Raw genomic sequence first — 17,724 nt, 5'->3', positions numbered from 1 at the left:
TACCATTAGGAACTCCCCCCGCCCTATTTGGTTTTTTGTTGTTGTTGCTGCTACTGTTGTTGTTTCAAGACAGTGTTTCTCTGTATAGTTCTGACTGTCCTGGAACTCGCTCCAACTCACAGAGATCCGCCTGCCTCTGCCTCCTGAGTGCTGGGATTAAAGGTGTGTACCAACACCAAAAGAACTTCTAATATGAGCCGTTTCTACCAACCTGACACTGCTGTAGACGGAGGTTTCAAAACTGAACAACTGCCCCATGCCTGACGCCCTTGGGGAAGCTGACAGGCCCACAGAACAGCTTGACTCTTCCCCTTCTCCAAAAACTCATCATACCCTTCACATGGGGTCGTGCCGTCAGCCCTCTGTCACCGTAACAAGCAGCTGAGAAGTGGACTCAAGGGCACTGTCATAGGCATCCAAATGCCGCCACCTCCATAGAGCAGCATAGTGGAGACAGCTTTACACACGTGTCTTTGGGGATCGGCTCAGATCCAGCTCATAATTGACTCTTTCCCTGGAGCAGCAGAGCTTCTTCTCCTGCTAGTCCTCATAGTGAGGCTTGCGGGGAAGATGCAGTCAGTCGGGGAAATCACTCCATTGGGTTAAGGGCTGGCTCTGCAGGCATAAGGACCTGAGTTTGATCCTCAGAGCCCACATAAAAGAAAGCCAGAAAGGCATGCACTTGTAATCCCAGTGCTGGCTAAGCAGAGGCAGCAGGGGTTCTGGGGTTGGCTACCTAGCCAGCCTAAATCACTTGTGAATCCCAGGCCAGTGAGAGACCCTGTCCCAAAAGGAGGGGGACTAGACCCTGAACAAGAGGATACTGGCTGGTCTCTACAGGCATCCGCACACAGATACACTGCATCTACTCTCTCTCTCTCTCTCTCTCTCTCTCTCTCTCTCTCTCTCTCTCTCTCTCTCTCTCTCTCTCTCTTCACGAAGAAATAAAGTGGAAGAGCAACATGTCAATTTGGGACCTAGGCATTAAGAGTCTTTGCTGGGAATGGGTGTGTTTGGGGGAGGATCCCAGGATTTTGCCCCAGGCCTCCAATAATTTTGGAAATGATTGTGGTAGTTTCTCGGAAAATTGGGAATCAATCTACCTCAAGATCCAGCGATACCACTCTTGGGCTTACACCCAAAGGATACTCAGTCACACCACAAGGACACTTGCTCAACGATGTTCATAGCAGCATTATTCACAATAGCCAGAACCTGGAAACAACCTAGTTGCCCCTCCACTGAAGAACGGAAAAAGAAAATATGGTACATATGTACAATGGAGTATTACTCAGCTGTAAAAAAAAAAATAAAACAATGACATCATGAAATTTGCAGGCAAATGGATGGAACTAGAAAAAAAAACCATCCTGAGTGAGGTAACCCAGACCCAGAAAGGCAAACACGGTTATGTACTCACTCATAAGTGAATATTAGATGTGAAGCCAAGGATAACCAGACTACAACCCACAGCTCCAGAGGAGCTAGGTAACAAGGACACTAAGAGGGACACATGGGTTTCTCTGGTAAGGGGAATTAGACGTGATCTCCTGGGTAAACTGGGAGTGAGGGTGTCGTAAAGGGGAGGGGATGGGGGAAGGCAGAGGGAGAAAAGGAAAGAGAGACCTTGATAAAGAAATGCCACTATGGGGTTAGGGAGAACCTCATGCTAGGGAAATTCCCAAGAATCAACAGGGATGACCCCAGCTAAGACGCCTAGCAATAGTGCAGAGGGCGCCTACCCCTGTAATAAGATTGGAGAGTACCCCAACTATCGTCATAGAGCCTTCATCCAGTGACTTGTGGAACCAGATGTAGAGATCCACCACCAAGCACCAGGCTGAGCTCTGGGAATTCAGTTGAAGAGAGGGAGGAGGGAACATATGAACAAGAGAGGTCAAGACCATGATGGAGAAATCTACAGAGACAGCTGAACCATGGAAACTCATGAACTCTGGACCTACAGCTGTGGAGCCTCCATGGAACCAAACTAGGCCCTCTGCACATGGGAGACAGTTGTGAAGTCTGGGTTGCCTGTGGGGCCCCTGGCAGTTGGACCAGGATCTATCCCTGATGCTTCTTGAGCTAGTATGTTGGAGCCCATTTCCTATGAGGGGACGCCATGCTCAGACTTAATACAGGGATGAAGGGGCTTGGTCCTGCCCCAACTTAATATGCCAGACTTTGTCAACTCCCCATGGGAGCCCTTACCTGTTGGGAAGAGTGGGCGGGGAGTAGGCTGGGGGGGAGAGGGTGGGAGGGAGAACTTTGGTTGGAATGTCAAATGGAATTAAAAACTTAATAAAATGTCTAAAAAGTGTCTTTGCATGCTCCTACCTTGGCTCTTTGAACCACGCTCAGTCTCCATGGCAACAAGCCCAGGGTACCCTGACGGGGCATGAAAGGCCACGTGGAGCAGAAACTCCCCATTCTATACGATGCTGTCCTTGTGTAGGGTCCCCAAGCTGAGCCAGTATCTGACTGCAGTCACAGAAACAAGCTCACTTGAAAGGAGCAAAGCCACCCAGGACACCCAGACCTGTAGACTCAGGAGTGAGACCAAAAAAAAAAGGCTAATTTGTTAAGCTTTGCAAACATGGGGTGTTGATTATCCAGTGAGAACTGACAGATACAGGCTTCCAGTGTATCCTCAAGTGTTCACCTGCTATCTCTTCCTTCCTGTGATCGCCTGAAACCATTCCATAGAGTCCCAAAGACCTAAACTAAAAGGGGGAGGACAAGGCCTTGGGAGACAGGATGAATTACTATCTGCTTCCCTTTTACAAAGGCCTTGGCAAAGCACATTTATGTCAACCTTGGATGGCAGCCTTCAGATCCTTTGTTTCCTATATTTCCATTCTCCTAAAGAGCAGCAGCGGCATTGATTTCAGCCTCCAATTGCCGGGGAAATATTAAACCCTATTGATTTGAAATTCAGGATCGGTGGCAAGTCAGGCACTCTGCATATTCTAAAGATGGGCAATTTAATGTCTTCAAGTTGAAGAGTAGAGGAGCATCGCAGTGCGTGTCCGATGCAGTCCTCCGTGCCCGCTTCCCCGTTCTGTCTTCCCCTGTGCGGTACGAGCCATCGCACCTGACATGAAGAAGCCGTGGTTTTTTTTTTTCTTCTTTTAATACGCACCAGCACAAGGAACACATAATCTCTCACGATTGCATTGAGGACCACCTTCATGCTTCCTTCATACCCTCAGGATGCCAGCAAATTCCTCGCTGGCAGAAAGCAAAGACACCCTACTGAGCAGGAGAACCCGACAGGACCCACATGGTGCTGTGGGTTCCTGTGATGTCTTGCTGGCAGCGTACCATGTGTCTGCCACTCCTGAGAGCACAGCACCTGCCCCCCAGCACAGCCACGGCTGAAGCAAGCCATTGCTCTGCAATGCTCGGAAAACAGACCCGTGTCCTTCCGAAACAAGCTATGCTGGGGTGGCTCAAGAGCTGGGATCCAGAATAGACAGCTCATCTGAAAACGGACAAGTCTAAGGGTGTCCTCTAACTCCCCATGCATGGCTGCACCATCCTCAGGATGTGCAAACAAAACAGATGAATATTTGACACGAAATAAATTCTCAGAAAGAATGGATGGACTTAAAATGTGTGCAAGAGAGGTCACCCAATCTGAAGGAAGAAAACAAACATGCTCTCTCTCCTGTGAAGATTCTAGATCATAGTCTGTATGTTCACGCATGTAAATGAATGCAAATGTGGGAAGAGTATGACATGAAGAAAGGACAACCAAAGAGGGCATTATTAGGTGATGAGGAAGGACAGAATGCAGGTAAAGACACGAGTCATGAAAAGAGGGTATAGTCAATTTTTTCTATTTTTAACTATTATTTTTCTTTCTTGTGGTAGATACATAAAAGTGTAATCAATAGAAAAAACATAAAACCCTAAGTGAAGCTCCATAGCTCAGAAAAACTCTTCTAACAGGGCAGAAGTTTAAATGCTTAGAGTCTGAGACTAAGCAGGTAGTTTGCCTCTTGTAATCTAGCAGTATGGTGTTTCATTTGTGAGTTCATTTTTAGTAAGGTGGTTTTATATTTTTTTTAAAAAAAAGAACATTGGCTCGAACAATGACTCTAGATACTTCTATTGCCCTGGATGCAAAAATCCCCAGCTCCCCAGTCACCACTAGCTGAGGGCATACTCTCACGGGAAGTATGCACAATGAGCTCAACAAAGACTCTGCTGCTACTGCTGCTGACACTCACTGAGCGCTTACTGTATACCAGGCACATTCCAGTGTTCACTACAGCAACCGATGACTTTGAGTGCTTAGTGTATACCAGGCACCATCTTGTACTCACCACGGCAACCTATGACAGGGACCATTTTCAAACCAGGTAAAGAAGGCACAGAGGAGGAAAGCAGTGGCCCCAGACCTCGCTGCTGCAGAGTCATGATCTGGAACGCTGACAAAACACCTTCATCTGCAGCCTGCTTTGCCCTGTCAACCATGCACCATACCTGGGGGTCATTGACCTCTATGCTTGACCTCCTAGACCACTGAGGAGTCCCTGATGTGTCCAGAAGCCTCTCACTAGGAAGTCTGCCTCTGAGGACCTTAAGCCCAAAAGATAAAGACATTCAATGGCCAAGAGAGACAGAGACATCAGTGGCTAAGAGAGAGACAGAGACACCAGTGCCTAAGAGAGACAGAGACATTGATGGCAAAGAGAGACAGAGACATCAGTGGCTAAGAGAGAGACAGAGACACCAGTGCCTAAGAGAGACAGAGACATTGATGGCAAAGAGAGACAGAGACATCAGTGGCTAAGAGAGAGACAGAGACACCAGTGCATAAGAGAGACAGAGACATTGATGGCAAAGAGAGACAGAGACATTAGTGGCTAAGAGAGAGACAGAGACGCCTGTGCCTAAGAAAGACAGAGACATCAGTGCCTGAAAGAGAGACAGAGACATCAGTGCCTGAAAGAGAGACAGAGACATCAGTGCCTGAGAGAGAGACAGAGACATCAATGGCCAAGAGAGACAGAGACATCAGTGCCTGAGAGAGAGAGAGGGAGACATCAGTGCCTGAAAGAGAGACAGACAGAGACATCAGTACCTGAGAGAGACAGAGACATCAGTGGCTCCTGAACAGAGAACTCAGGAGGCCTCGTCCAGAGGTGACTTATGGAAACCCTGATAACAAATGTTTGAAGCCATTGGGCCTGGTTATTTTCTTAGGTGGCATGGACCCCTAATCTACTGATGTTTGAGGAAATAATAATGAGACTTTCCCTAAAACAAACAGCGAGCAAACAAAACCAGAGTTCATCGGACTCTGTCTCTGAAGCCAGAAATGAAAGAAGGAATCATGTATGTTGGCTGGTGGTTCGAGGTGGGGGGTGGGGAGTGAGGTCTGTTGGTGCTGGGTCTGTGATGAGGCACAGAACCACGACATCAGGACCATGTGGCAGGGCCCGATCACCTCATGACAGACAGGAATCAGGGTCAGATGAACACAGGAAGTAAGGGAAGCAGGATGCACATGCCCCGTGAGCTACTTCCCCCAACTAATCCCCACCTTCTGTCTTTCATTGTCTTCCCTTAATACCCCCATATGGTGAGTCCATGAGGGGATGTCATTGGCTAGATCCTCAAGGCCCTCCCACCTCTTCAAAGCCCATCGGCTGCCAATCAAGAACTTATGAGCCTCTGGGGACATCACACATTCGAACTGTAACATCCAGTGAGGCTTCATGAGGGACCCAAACCTTGCTTGATTGCAGACAGAAGCAATAACCACACTGCTTATGTTCGCGACAGTATTAAAGCAAAACAGGGTGGAATCAGCCTCTCAGAGTGGTCAACAGACCCGTAATTGTGAAGCAGGGACTCCGGGGAGGTCAAGTAGGGCCCTGCAGGGCACGCACACACTGCCTTTACATTGCTACCACCTTAGAAAGTTCATCCCTGGAGCCCCCTCTGTCCAAATCCCAGCCCTCCTCTGGCCAGAGCTTCCCAATTCAGGAAGGGTTGTTAGTTCAATAAACTTTATAAGACAGTACTGTCCCTCCGTTTGCCTACTTAACCACACCGACAGTGACAGGCTCCTCCCTGACCGTAGGGATAGCTCCTGGGGGTGGGACTGAGGAGGCAGGAGAAAAAGAAGCCTCCTCCACAGTCCAGGAGCTGGTATTTCAGCTGACCAATCTGTAGGGCCTAATATTACCCGGATCCGACTTTGGCAGGGCCCCTCACAGCTTCTTCAACATTTTCATAGACAGCAGCATATGGGGGACACTGGAGAAAACTCATGGAGGAGACACTGAGCACACTTGGGGAGCTACTGGAGTGCTGAAATTTACCCCACCGACCTTGTTTCTGTGCCCAGGAACCCCTGTTCTAGACATCCTTTCCCAGCTGGGGCAAGGCTGTCCCAAGAGGAAAGAGTGGTTTGAGGGCAAGGTAAAAGGGTTGCATTCTTTTGTGCACACGAAGAAATGGGACCACACAAACAGCCACGTGTGCCTGTCCTGTTGTCATCAGACAGCTAGGAAGGCCTGAAAAGGCTCTGCGAGGGACAAGGGAGTAAAACAGGTAACAAAACACTAACAATTATGTTACAGGCAGGATGGACGGAGGATGTAAGACTCAAGTGTTTTGTTGTTGTTTTGTTTTGTTTCGAGACAGAGTTTCTCTATGTAGCTTTGGTGCCTGTCCTGGAACTAGCTCTTGTAGACCAGGCTGGCCTCGAACTCACAGAGATCCACCTGCCCCTGACTCCCAAGTGCTGGGGTTAAAGGCGAGCACCACCACCGCCCAGGCCTCAACTACAATTCTACATCTTGTCTTGCCTGGTGGTGGGTGACATGGTGTGTTGGCTTGCTCTCCTAAATTCATGTCTATCACTTGGAGAGCATTATAACCCAAAGGAACTTAGGAGAAAAGGGTTTATTTGAATTACCTTTCCAGGTCACAGCCCATCACTGAAGGGAAGGACAGGAACTCACAGCCCATCACTGGAGGAAGGGAGGAACTCATAGTCCATCACTAGAGGAAGAGAGGAACTCACAGTCCATCACTGGAGGAAGGGAGGCAGGAACTCACAGTCCATCACTGGAGGAAGGGAGGAACTCATAGTCCATCACTGGAGGAAGGGAGGCAGGAGCTTGTTGCAGGTGACCCTACTCCGCCCCCCAAGGACGACTCAGGCACCGGGAGTCTGTGAGTAGCAGACCATGGTACAGACTCGTTTACAAGGAAGTTAGACCAGCCTTTATACCCCCTCCCAAGGTCCTATTGGATCGGTCGGCTGACTCTGCTGTGTTGTCCTTTCCTCGTTGGTGTCTCTGGGTCAGGTGTCTCTCCCTGAGCAGCCTCTGGGCTTTGAGGCAGGCTTGGTGCCTTGGCTCAGGAAGGAAGTGCCTGCTGCGCATACGGGCACTTGCATGCTCATGAGGGCTGGCTTGGGCACGGAGGCAGGGCTACGGCAACTTGGGTAGACTGACTGCAGCTTCTCCTGCAGGAACTCACAGTCGCTCCCTGGAGGAAGGGAGGCCAGGAACTCGAGCAGAACTTGAAGGCAGGACTCCTTGCTATTCTAGACAGCACTGCCTCCAACCAGGGAGCTCACTCACAGCACAGCCACGGACATACAGCAAGAACCATCCAGAAACCCTGCTGCTGGCTTGCTCCCAGACTCATGCTTGGCCTGTTTCCTTATGAAGCCCATCTGGCCAGGACCCTCTGCTGCCCCAGAGAGCCTAGCCCTCTTGCATCAATTAACAATCAAGGCACAGGCGTGCCCATGGGTCAATCTAACCCCAGGTGGGTTCCCAACCCCCCTGCACAGGTGATTCTCAGTTATGGTAAGTGGACATGCGAAACCACCCAGTACACCTTTGAAAAGCCGGGACGGCAAGCTTAAGATCTCCACGTTTAAACACACTGTAGTAGTGAGATGTCTTTACTCTTTTGACTTTTCTTACTCTGTTGGAGGCCTGCAACCCAGCTCCCAAATAAGTCACACACACACAGAGCCCTAGTCTTAGTTATGAGTGCCTGCCTTAGCTTGACTTGTTTCTCAACAGCTTTTCTTAAGTTAACCCATCTACCTGTTCCCTCTGGGCTTTTATCTTTCTTACTTCTGTATATCTTATCTTCACTTTTACTCGGTGGCTGGGTGACTGATCCCTGGCATCCTTCTCTCCTCGCTCCTTTTCCTCAGTTCTCCTATGTATACTCTGCCTGCCAGCCCCGCCTCTCCCGCCTCCTGCCTTCTGCCTCACTATTGACCGTTCAGCTCTTAATTAGACCATCAGGTGTTCTAGACAGGCACAGTGACACAGCCTCACGGAGTTGAACAAATGCGGCGTAAACAAAAGTCCCACACCTTTAAATAATGTTCCACCACAGCACACTGCATCAGACAGCTAGGTTTGCCGACATTAAGAAAACCAGAGCCCCTTAGTCCCAACACCTCCCAGCTCAAGATGCTGTATGTGAAAGACCAAACTCAAGATGCCAGGTATTGTCCTGGCTTCCCTTTCCTGCAAGGGCAGACCTTCTAAGTTAAAAAAAATCCACATCCGGGTATCTCATCTAGAAAATGGGCTTAAGAATACAACCTACCTACAAAGTGCTACCTCAGGATAGAATGGGCTTAAACACATAAGAGTCTCAAAATAGTACACGCTAAAGTACATTTGACGCCCTGGTTTGACCACAGCTCCCTGCTGTGATTTCTCTCTCCCTTTAAGTTCCTGAGGGACTGAGGAAACCCCAGTGGTATCTTTCTCCAGCCCTCCCTGTGCTGGGCAGCGAGAGCCGGAGACTCCTGGAGCTGTGGTTGGAATCGTGGAATCTACTTTCTTGTGGCATTTTGCTACAGTTCACAATTATTGATCTTGGTTTCTGGGAACAATATGGTTACATATTAGATGCTTTCAGACCCAATTTTGTTTAGATAAAGGGTCACAACTTCCTAATCTTGACACAGAGGAGTAACCAGCAGGGAGTCTGGGGCCTGGGGTTCAAATTCCACCTCACTGAGGCCTCTCACCTAGAACAGCCAGATTCTCCCATCTTGGCGATGAGAACAGTGGGCTACGAGGACCCCTTTGGTCCCCCCCATGGTGTTACATAATCAATCGTTGGTGGTGACAGTAGTGGCTCCCCTCTGAAAGAAAGCATGCCTGCAAGCTTTATGATGACTGACCCTTTCAGTGTCCAGGACAAAGGTACTCTCGTTATCCCCATTTCACAGACGCAGAAACTGAAGCACAGAAGGATCCGTCCCTGGCAAGCCACACACAGAGACCAGCGCCTGTGTTCTCTTCCTTATTAATGTTTAATTGTGTGCTTATGTGTGTCTCTTGTGCAGGGTTATAGGGTTATGCAGAGTCTCCAGGAGAAGATGCCTGCTCGCCGCAGCTGCAGCTGGAGTCACAGGCAGCTGTGAGCTGCCCAGAGTGGGTATTGGAAACCAAGCTCTGACTGTACGAAAGATCAGTACCAGCTCTTAACCCCTGCACCATCTCTCCAGCCCCCACCATCTGTGTTCTTATCCATGATAATGATGCCCTTCGGCATCTCCCAGGACCAGAAATGCTCACTATGTTTCCCAGAGTGTGTCCTGTGTGTATGTCCCCACCCTCTCAGCCTCGGTGACAACTCTAAGGTAATCCCACAGGTCATCCTCCAAGATCTTCCCCGAAGCCTTTATGGGTCCTCACACCAGCAGCCCTTGACCCTGGCTCATGCGTCTCAGTCCTGGGCTCTGCGTGGAGGTCATTCCAGAGCCTGGGTGGCTACTGCCCCCCTGTATGGCCTCCCCGCTCTCCCACATAAGCAATGGGCCTTCCAAGGCTAGCAGGCGTCATCTTCTTTGGACATGTTCATACACAAGTTCAGGATTGAGTTCATTCAATGTCTTAGGAGTCGGAGCAGCCCTGATGGAGGATACCTTCACTTGATAAAGTCTAGTGGTCCAGAAGACAGGGTGGTGGCAGAGAGAAGGCGGCCAGCGTATCTTGTCTCAGTGTCGGGATGAGTTGAGGGGCCCCAGAGGAGGAAGGCACCTGTCAGAGAAGGCAGAGTGAGACAACGGAATGCCCACATTTCTACAGCAGAGTGTGAACACCTAGCACCGGGCCTGCAGGTTGCCATGGGAACCTCCTTCCAGCCCCACCCCAGGTGCCCTGGAGGAGTGATGCATCACCTAGGATGTGATCTCCACGTTTACCTTCTTGTAGCATTAATGACCTGTCCCTAGAGGATGTCAACATCGGTTACATGGACTCTGGTTCCCGCACTGAGATCCCATCAGGCCTTTGGGCCAATGGAAACACTTTCTGCTCTAATTCTAGAGGCCTGGTGGCAGGGGTGTTCATGGACAGAATCCCGTCTCAGTCTGTCTCCTAAAGCTGACTGTGGGGCAGAGAGCTCACTTGTCGGCAGCTGTTTTACAAGCAGCAGAGGCTGCTTGAGGGCCGTTGCCCTACTTCAGTGCCCCCCCAACTCACTCTTCAAGGAGCCACCCGACCGTGTGAGTCATCGAACCTTTCAGCCTGTGGGTCACCGTCTCTTCAACCACTCTGCATAGGAACTGACCCACTACACCTTCATCGTGCCTCGTTTTCTGGATTTGAGTAGATCTGTGTGAGACAACTCTCCCACTGCTGCCCCTGGAAGCAAAGCAGCATAGCAGAAGTTAATTCCAGAATCTGATCAGAGTCATAAAGGTACGCCAGGTGATGCCTCACCCCCAGACTAGATGCTTGCAGCTGCTCTTGCCATGAAATGTGACCTCTGCCGGCATTGGTAGAGGATAAAAGGAAACCACCCGGGTATCTCAGAACGTCCAGGGGATGAAGAATTTGCCCAGACTGAGTCTGCTGTTTTTTTTTAAAATAGCTTAATCCATTTACATTTATTTTTATTTGGAATTATATGTTTGGATCAATTTTTGCTGTATGCTCCTGTTTTTTTCTTTCTTCTTTCAACCTTCCCTTATAGGTTTTTCTTTTTGTTCCTTTTTTCTTAGTGTTCTTCAGAAATTATATACCCATACTTCTATGCCCTCACCAATCTACTATGATGCATAAATAACACTCCATAATAATAAAAAGGATCATTACTAACGTTTTTTCATATACTGGTATATCTAGTATCTCTACTCTTCACGTAATATAAGGACCTTAAACCTCTCTTCCTCACAAATTGTTGTCCAGTGTTTCCTTTTTGTTTTAAAAACCCCCCTCAAATTTGATATTGTTCTTGTGGTAAGTTTGCAATGTTTCCCTGGCAGTTTCTTTTATATCTTCTTTTATTTTAAAAGCAATCTTTTCTCATTTACATACCAATCCCATTTCCCACTCCCTCCCCTCCTCCTGATATCCCCTTCTCCCCCCACCCCCACCCCCACCCACTCCTCAGAGAGGGTCAGGCTTCCCATGGGGAGTCAATGAACTCTGCCACCTTACTTTGAAGCAGGACGAAGGCCCCCTCCCACCTATATCTAGACTGAGAAAGGTCCCTGGCAGTTTCTTAGCTTCTTGCTGCCCACGGAAACTATCTAGCATCCTTTTTCTTCTCTCAGTGTTACACTGTTTCACTTGCTTGCTCAGAAGTCTCCTAGACTTTGTATATCTTAAAATATTGTCCACCCCCCCCCATTTATGTTGTGTAGCTATTACTTAGGGATTGAAATATCTAGTAATGGCAGGAAGCAGAAAGGCTCACCAGGCTCAGGTGACGGTAACCTTTAAATGTCAGCTTGACACAACTTAGAATCACCTGGAAGAGAGGCTCAAGGACAGACTATCAACCTGGGGTTGCCCTGTGGGCATGTCCCACAGGGGGTTGTCTTAGTTAAGTTCCTTGATGTGAGAAGTCCATCTGAGGCTGCTTCCATTTGCACCTTATAAAGACTCTTGCTCCAGGCTGGCACAGTGACTGAGTGGGTAAAGGCACTTGTCGTGCAGGACTAGAGACCCGAGCTCTATCCTAGGAACCAACACAAAGGTAGAAGGAAGAGATCAACCCCACAACACTGTCTGCTGCGTCACTTGCTGGCTGTGGTTCCCGCACCTGCTGGGGCACACAGTGATAATAGATAAACTTTTGCCTTTGTCCTGTTTTTAAGATAATTTTACAGGGCGGAGAGATGTCTTGGGGTTAAAAGCATTCACTTCTTTTTTCAGAAGATGTCAGTTCGATTCTCAGAACCAACCCCAGGTATGTCATCTGCCTGTCACACCAGCTGCAGGGGATCGATAGTGCCCCCTTCTGGGCTCTGTGGGTATCTACATTCTCACGTGCATATACTTCACACATACATACATGTGCACATAGGTAAAAATATTAAATTATTATTTTAAAAGTACTTACCTTCCTCATGCCATGACTTCACAGGACTGTGTCAGGGCCTGGTGATCACTGTGTCTGGGTTTAGGGCTAAACTGAAAACTGATTTTTCAATCATGAAAGTTCATCAGTAATTTTTCTTAAAGTATTGTTTTCCTCCTGTTTTTTTTTCCCCCGCATCACCCTTCTGGAACCCCCCCCCCCCGGCCGTATCTGAGAGCCTTTTTGCCCCTCTGAGTTGCATCCTCATTGGGATTCTCAGCTTTACCATCCAGTGTATCGTTCCCGACCTGTGGTCACAACCTCTCCGTTCCCAAGCCCACTTGGTTTTCACTTTGCAAGGCTCATTACTCATTTTGTCACTTTGAAAAATCAAAACACTCCCATTTACAGATTCCTCGGGCATCCCTTCCATCCATAGTTCCTGTTAATTTTCACACTTGTAGGACTTGACTCTCTCTTTCAAGGAGCATAATGATCTCCTATACTTAAGACAAGTGTCTGTGACTCTACACCACCAGTGAGATGAGAGCCTGTGTTTGGCATGGACAGGCTCATGAAGAAACCTGAGGTCTATGCCCTCGACTCAGAGGTGACCCCTCTGAGGGACATTCAGCCATGGCTTCTGCAGATCACAGAGTCCGCCAGCTCTGGGTTTGATGAGCGGAGGGCTTCGTTTGTACCCGGCTGGTGCATTTTGTCTAGTAGCTGCAGACTGTACAGGCCTGTGCATTAATTCTTTCCTACCTAACGTTGAGTGTTAAACCTATATCTGTGACTCAGTGGACTTGTGGTCACTCTCCCAATGACAGAATGGCCCTTGTTTCTGGGCTTCAAGGTCTCCTCAAACCCTCCCTCTGACTTTTTGGCCAGACACCCTCCTTCTGCTCTGTGTTTCCCAAATTCATGACAGATTCCATAATTCCTAGGCTCTGCTTCTGACTCAACTCTTGCCTCTGGCCCCTCGATCTCTCCCTTCCCTGCAACTGAACTCATGTGTGGATTTCTCGATTTTCAGAACTGCGAATAATAGAATGGGCTTCCCAATGGCTTCAGTTCATCATCTTGACCAAAGGTTGTGAGAGAATGTTGGAAGCTAAGAGACATTCATTCATGGCCAGCAGAGAGACAAAGGTCAACATACTCTGTGAGGCAAAAGCCCAACCTCCCAGGAGCTGCCACACCAGGAAAGCTCACTCCTGAAGGGAGCCTTTGGAAGTCCACTCTGGCTTGCATCTTTTGTGTGCACGCCAAAAGTAACCCGGTTAGTTCAGCCCAAGAGAAGTCGCTACCCCTGCATCCTGCCCTCTGGGACAGGGTCCACTTTATGAGAAGCCCTGTTTTTCTTGGAAACGCAATTTCGCAAAGAAGGCTCTGTCTTCACGGTTCCTCACACTCGCCGCATTCAAGCTCAGGGACTCTGAGCATGTGCGCGTCTGTATGCAAAGCTGAGCGGGCCAAAGTCGAGCCGCTCAATAACACACAATAGAAATGTTAACTGCACTATCGATTTCTGATTACATTTGTATTGCCTGTTTAATTTTATTTTCCTTGCAGGAAATTTTTAAATCAAAAATCCAGTTATTGAAAAGCCCATGAGCCAAGTGATACTGATGAGACCGGAGGAAACAGTCATTAAATCTGAAGGCTGTTCCCTCCTCCACTCTCCACCCACCCCCAGCCAGGTTCAGAACCCAAAGAGCCTCCATTTCCAAGCGAGAGTAAATGCATGTGACCTTCAGCTCTACGGAGGTTCACCTACTCCGATCAGCTTTGCCATGTTATCTCATTAAATAAAAACAGTTTTGACACCCAGAGACTAAAGCACCCTCGAGATAACACAATAACACCCTGCAATCATTCCAAATTGGATTGCAATAATCCATTTAGGTGACCATACATATTTGTTATGTGTAATATGAAACATCGCAAAATGAAATCAATAGGAATGCTTCTCGTTAATGAAGATATACTGAGCTGTTATGTGTGGGTTGCGGACTCGATACCGCAGAAATCTTATTTGTATTATAAATTTCAGAGTATCCTGAGAGTTACAAATGAAGATAGCATTTCTTAGAGAAGTGATGGCTGGTCATTTAGGAAATTATGTCATCAATTTGATGTCAAATCTTGGTCTTCCAAGGTCTTTGCATAATAACATAGTCTTAAAGTTCAGGTAAAAAAAATTCTGGCTAAGTGGTTGCATATAATGGCTTGCAAACAAACCAAATAAACTTCTAGGCAAACTTTTACTGTAAGACTACAGTTCTCAGAATAATCTAGCTTTATCTGAAGACCTACCCTATAAAATCCTAATGTACATTTCAAGATGGTTTTTTATTTTTTTACTATTCTCATGAAAACTGAAACTATGAAGTAGAGATAGGTAGGCGGTTACATGTAAAGATATATACAAATTAGTATTGGTTTTTAATTTCAAATACACACACACATGCGCAGTAAGGAGGGAGTGGCATACACACCACGGTGTGGTGCACCTGTGGACAACCTGTCGGAGTCAACTCTGTCTTCCACCCTGTGGGCCTTGGGATGGAACTCAGGCTGCCAGGCTTGGCTGCAAGCAGCTTTATCCACTGCTCCATCCCATTGTCCCTATACATGCATGCATGCATGGGTACATACATACATACATACACACATGCCTAACACTGAGCCTGCAATGCACGCCACTAGAATGTTGCCAAACCACATATTAGATACAATGTTGCGCAGTTCAGAATATACACAATCGCTTACACTTGTCAACAAATAAGATAAGATGTTTTAATTTCTCTTAACTAAACACTTTCTCACAAAGCGGTTTTTCAGAAGGCCAAGTTAAGGCTATCTTTCTGCATTTTGGACATTATGGTGCAGTTTCAGTGAACAGTTGGTGAATATCTGTAATAAGGGCAAGGGATGTGTGAAGTCAGGAGTTAGGATTCCACTGGCATGCCCGATGTCATCGCTCATGTCCCACTGGTCTAGGGACTTGACTTACACCACCAGCAAGGTCCCCAGGAACGGCCTCTCTGGTGAGAGAGGAAGGTTTCTGGAATGCAAAGACAGCCACTTGCTAGTGCAGATTCCTTACGGAGCACTGTGACCCTGCTGCTCTATTTATGGCCGTTTGTCATGGCACCTTCTCCACCAAATCTTCTTAATCCATCAGTGCCTATAACCACGGATCAAAAGCAACCCCTGCAGCCCACCTCCATCCCTGTGCTCGGCTGGATGGGGATGCTGATGGGGATGCTGATAGGGATTCTGCCCACCCTGCAGGCTCCGTGCTCCTCCATCTTCACTCCAAATCCCTTCTACCTGCTACCCCTCGCTCGGCCATCCACAGAACTTTATGCTTACAGTGCTTCGCTCCTTAGGTAACCCTGTGGACAAGCAGACTCCTCCAGGACCCCTGTTCCTTCCACACAGAACTTTCATCCAAGGACCCTCTCTGCCTACAAACCTGGGACTCTGCATCTCTGCCTAGTCTTTGCCCCCCCCCACTCCTCCTCAGGCTGAGAGTCCTCTCTACCTGTGCAAGAGCTCCTCCATACCATCAACAGACACCCACATCTCCCCTGTCCTTCCCCGCTCTGCCTCCTGAATGATGGATCGCACATGGGCAATCCTAGAAATACAGCTCCCTAGACCTCACCTGGCAATGACCCCGCCCACCTGGCACATGACCCCACCCACCTGGCACATGACCCCGCCCACCTGGCACATGTTGGCTCTTATCCCTTTTCTTTCCAGCGCATTTTCTTGAAGCAGTAACTTATGTTCCCTTCCGGTTGTCCCTCCCCTCACTCTCCCAGCTCACCCCCTTCCCCACACCACCGAACTGCCTTAACCAAAGTCCCCAAGGCCGGAGAAACTTCCAATCCAGCCACAAGTTGTCTTCATTCATAGTGGCCACAGGTTTCCAACTTTGAAACATTTACATTCCATGAATTCCCAGCTTGTGTCTTCCACAAAACGATTTCACCTTCTTCCAGTGTTCCTTTCTATTAAGGCCTTGTCAATTAAGGCCTTTTAAAAGAATTTAAAGCCCAGAGAAAGCCGTGTTTATTGGGCGCTATTACATGCGTGTCCTCGGTGACCTCGCTCACCGTCTGAAGTCTGTCCCCCTGACACTGCTGGTAGTGCTGTCATCGCTGCATCTCCCGCCCGCCTGTCAGTTTCTGAACCCTCCCACCCCTGGCCACCTCCAAAGGGTGGTCACCCTGACCTCTCATACCGCCCCCCACTCACTCTCCCCCCTCCTGGATGTGCGGCTGCCTGCCTTGTCGGCCGTGTCCATACTGTGGGGGACATTCTCACCGTGGATCAAGGCCTGCTAACACATCTCAGAAATTGCCTTTCTTCCTGTGCCCCTAGCTCCGCCCTCTCGCCCCGTGAACCTGACTGCAGTTCGGTGTTTATCCGTCCTGGATGCATTCCCTTACCTGCCTCTCGCGTATTATTTACCCATCCCCGCATACATTTTGCCTTTGCCCCACTAACACGTTATCACGTTTCTTTCCTCTAGGGAAGGCTCTGTGGTCCTCCCCTGCACCAGCCCCCCCCCCCCGAACACACCACGAGGCCCAGTCTGTAACACAGGCCAACACCTGCTCGTCCCTCGTCTCCACTCTGATTTCCCAAGCTGAACCACCTCCCTTACAGAGCGCCATGCTCCTGCCGTGATCCCTCTCCATGGAGCCGATTTAGGTCACCCTTAAGGCGCCCACTGCTGCAATTTCTCTTCCGGTCGCCTCGTCTCTGATCCACGGTGACCCTGCCCCTCTGTACACGCCTCGGGTCTTATTCTTGCCACACGGCTATCCGCTCAGCACCCTGGCCATCTGCGCATGCCCAGAAAGCCGCAGCTGCTCTGGCCTCTCTCCCTGACCGGTGAGCGTCCTTCATCGAGAAGATTCTGCACAAGTGCTCAGCTTCTCCTGACTCCGGAGCCCGGTCATGGGCACAGGGCTGGCCTGCTGGGCTTTAATCGAAAATCAATCACACGGCCAGCGCTCGAATGAACCCTGCTCCGGGCACAGGACACAGCACTCAGAGAATTTCAACAAACATTTCGTCTGGAGCGAGAGCGGTCACTCGGTTACTTTAAAGCATTCCAAATGAAGTTAGCATTCTAAATTACTCCAGTGTCCTCCGGAGTCACTGCTTGAAGCCCACGGGCGCAAGCCCTTCATTTGGAGGACACCCAACATCTGGGCTGTTTGACCCCACGAATGACCGCTTGTCTGGTGAGATTGGCCATCAAAGCCTTCCACCATACGGTTTGACTTCCTAAGAGATGGGGTGACTTCTCTTCATCCAAAATAAGATAGCAATGACTTAAATAAATCTCTGCACACAGTTTGATTCTCTGACACAGCA

At 48.8% G+C, this 17,724-nt stretch overlaps 1 long non-coding RNA gene across 1 annotated transcript in view; it reads right to left on the bottom strand.

The window, feature by feature from the left end:
- Positions 1 to 9,303: 9,303 nt before the first annotated feature.
- Positions 9,304 to 17,724, bottom strand: part of LOC110341596 — a 166,400-nt gene continuing 157,979 nt past the window's right edge. The window contains exons 4-5 of the long non-coding RNA XR_005878802.1: positions 10,534 to 10,658; positions 9,304 to 10,052 (exon numbers count right to left, since the gene is read on the bottom strand). This is a non-coding gene — a long non-coding RNA (uncharacterized LOC110341596). The remainder of the gene's footprint in view (positions 10,053 to 10,533; positions 10,659 to 17,724) is intronic.

Source organism: Mesocricetus auratus, unplaced genomic scaffold (assembly GCF_017639785.1).
Source record: "Mesocricetus auratus isolate SY011 unplaced genomic scaffold, BCM_Maur_2.0 Super-Scaffold_100008, whole genome shotgun sequence".
NCBI classification, from domain to species: domain Eukaryota; kingdom Metazoa; phylum Chordata; class Mammalia; order Rodentia; family Cricetidae; genus Mesocricetus; species Mesocricetus auratus.
This window is presented reverse-complemented; position numbering and strand designations above follow the sequence as displayed.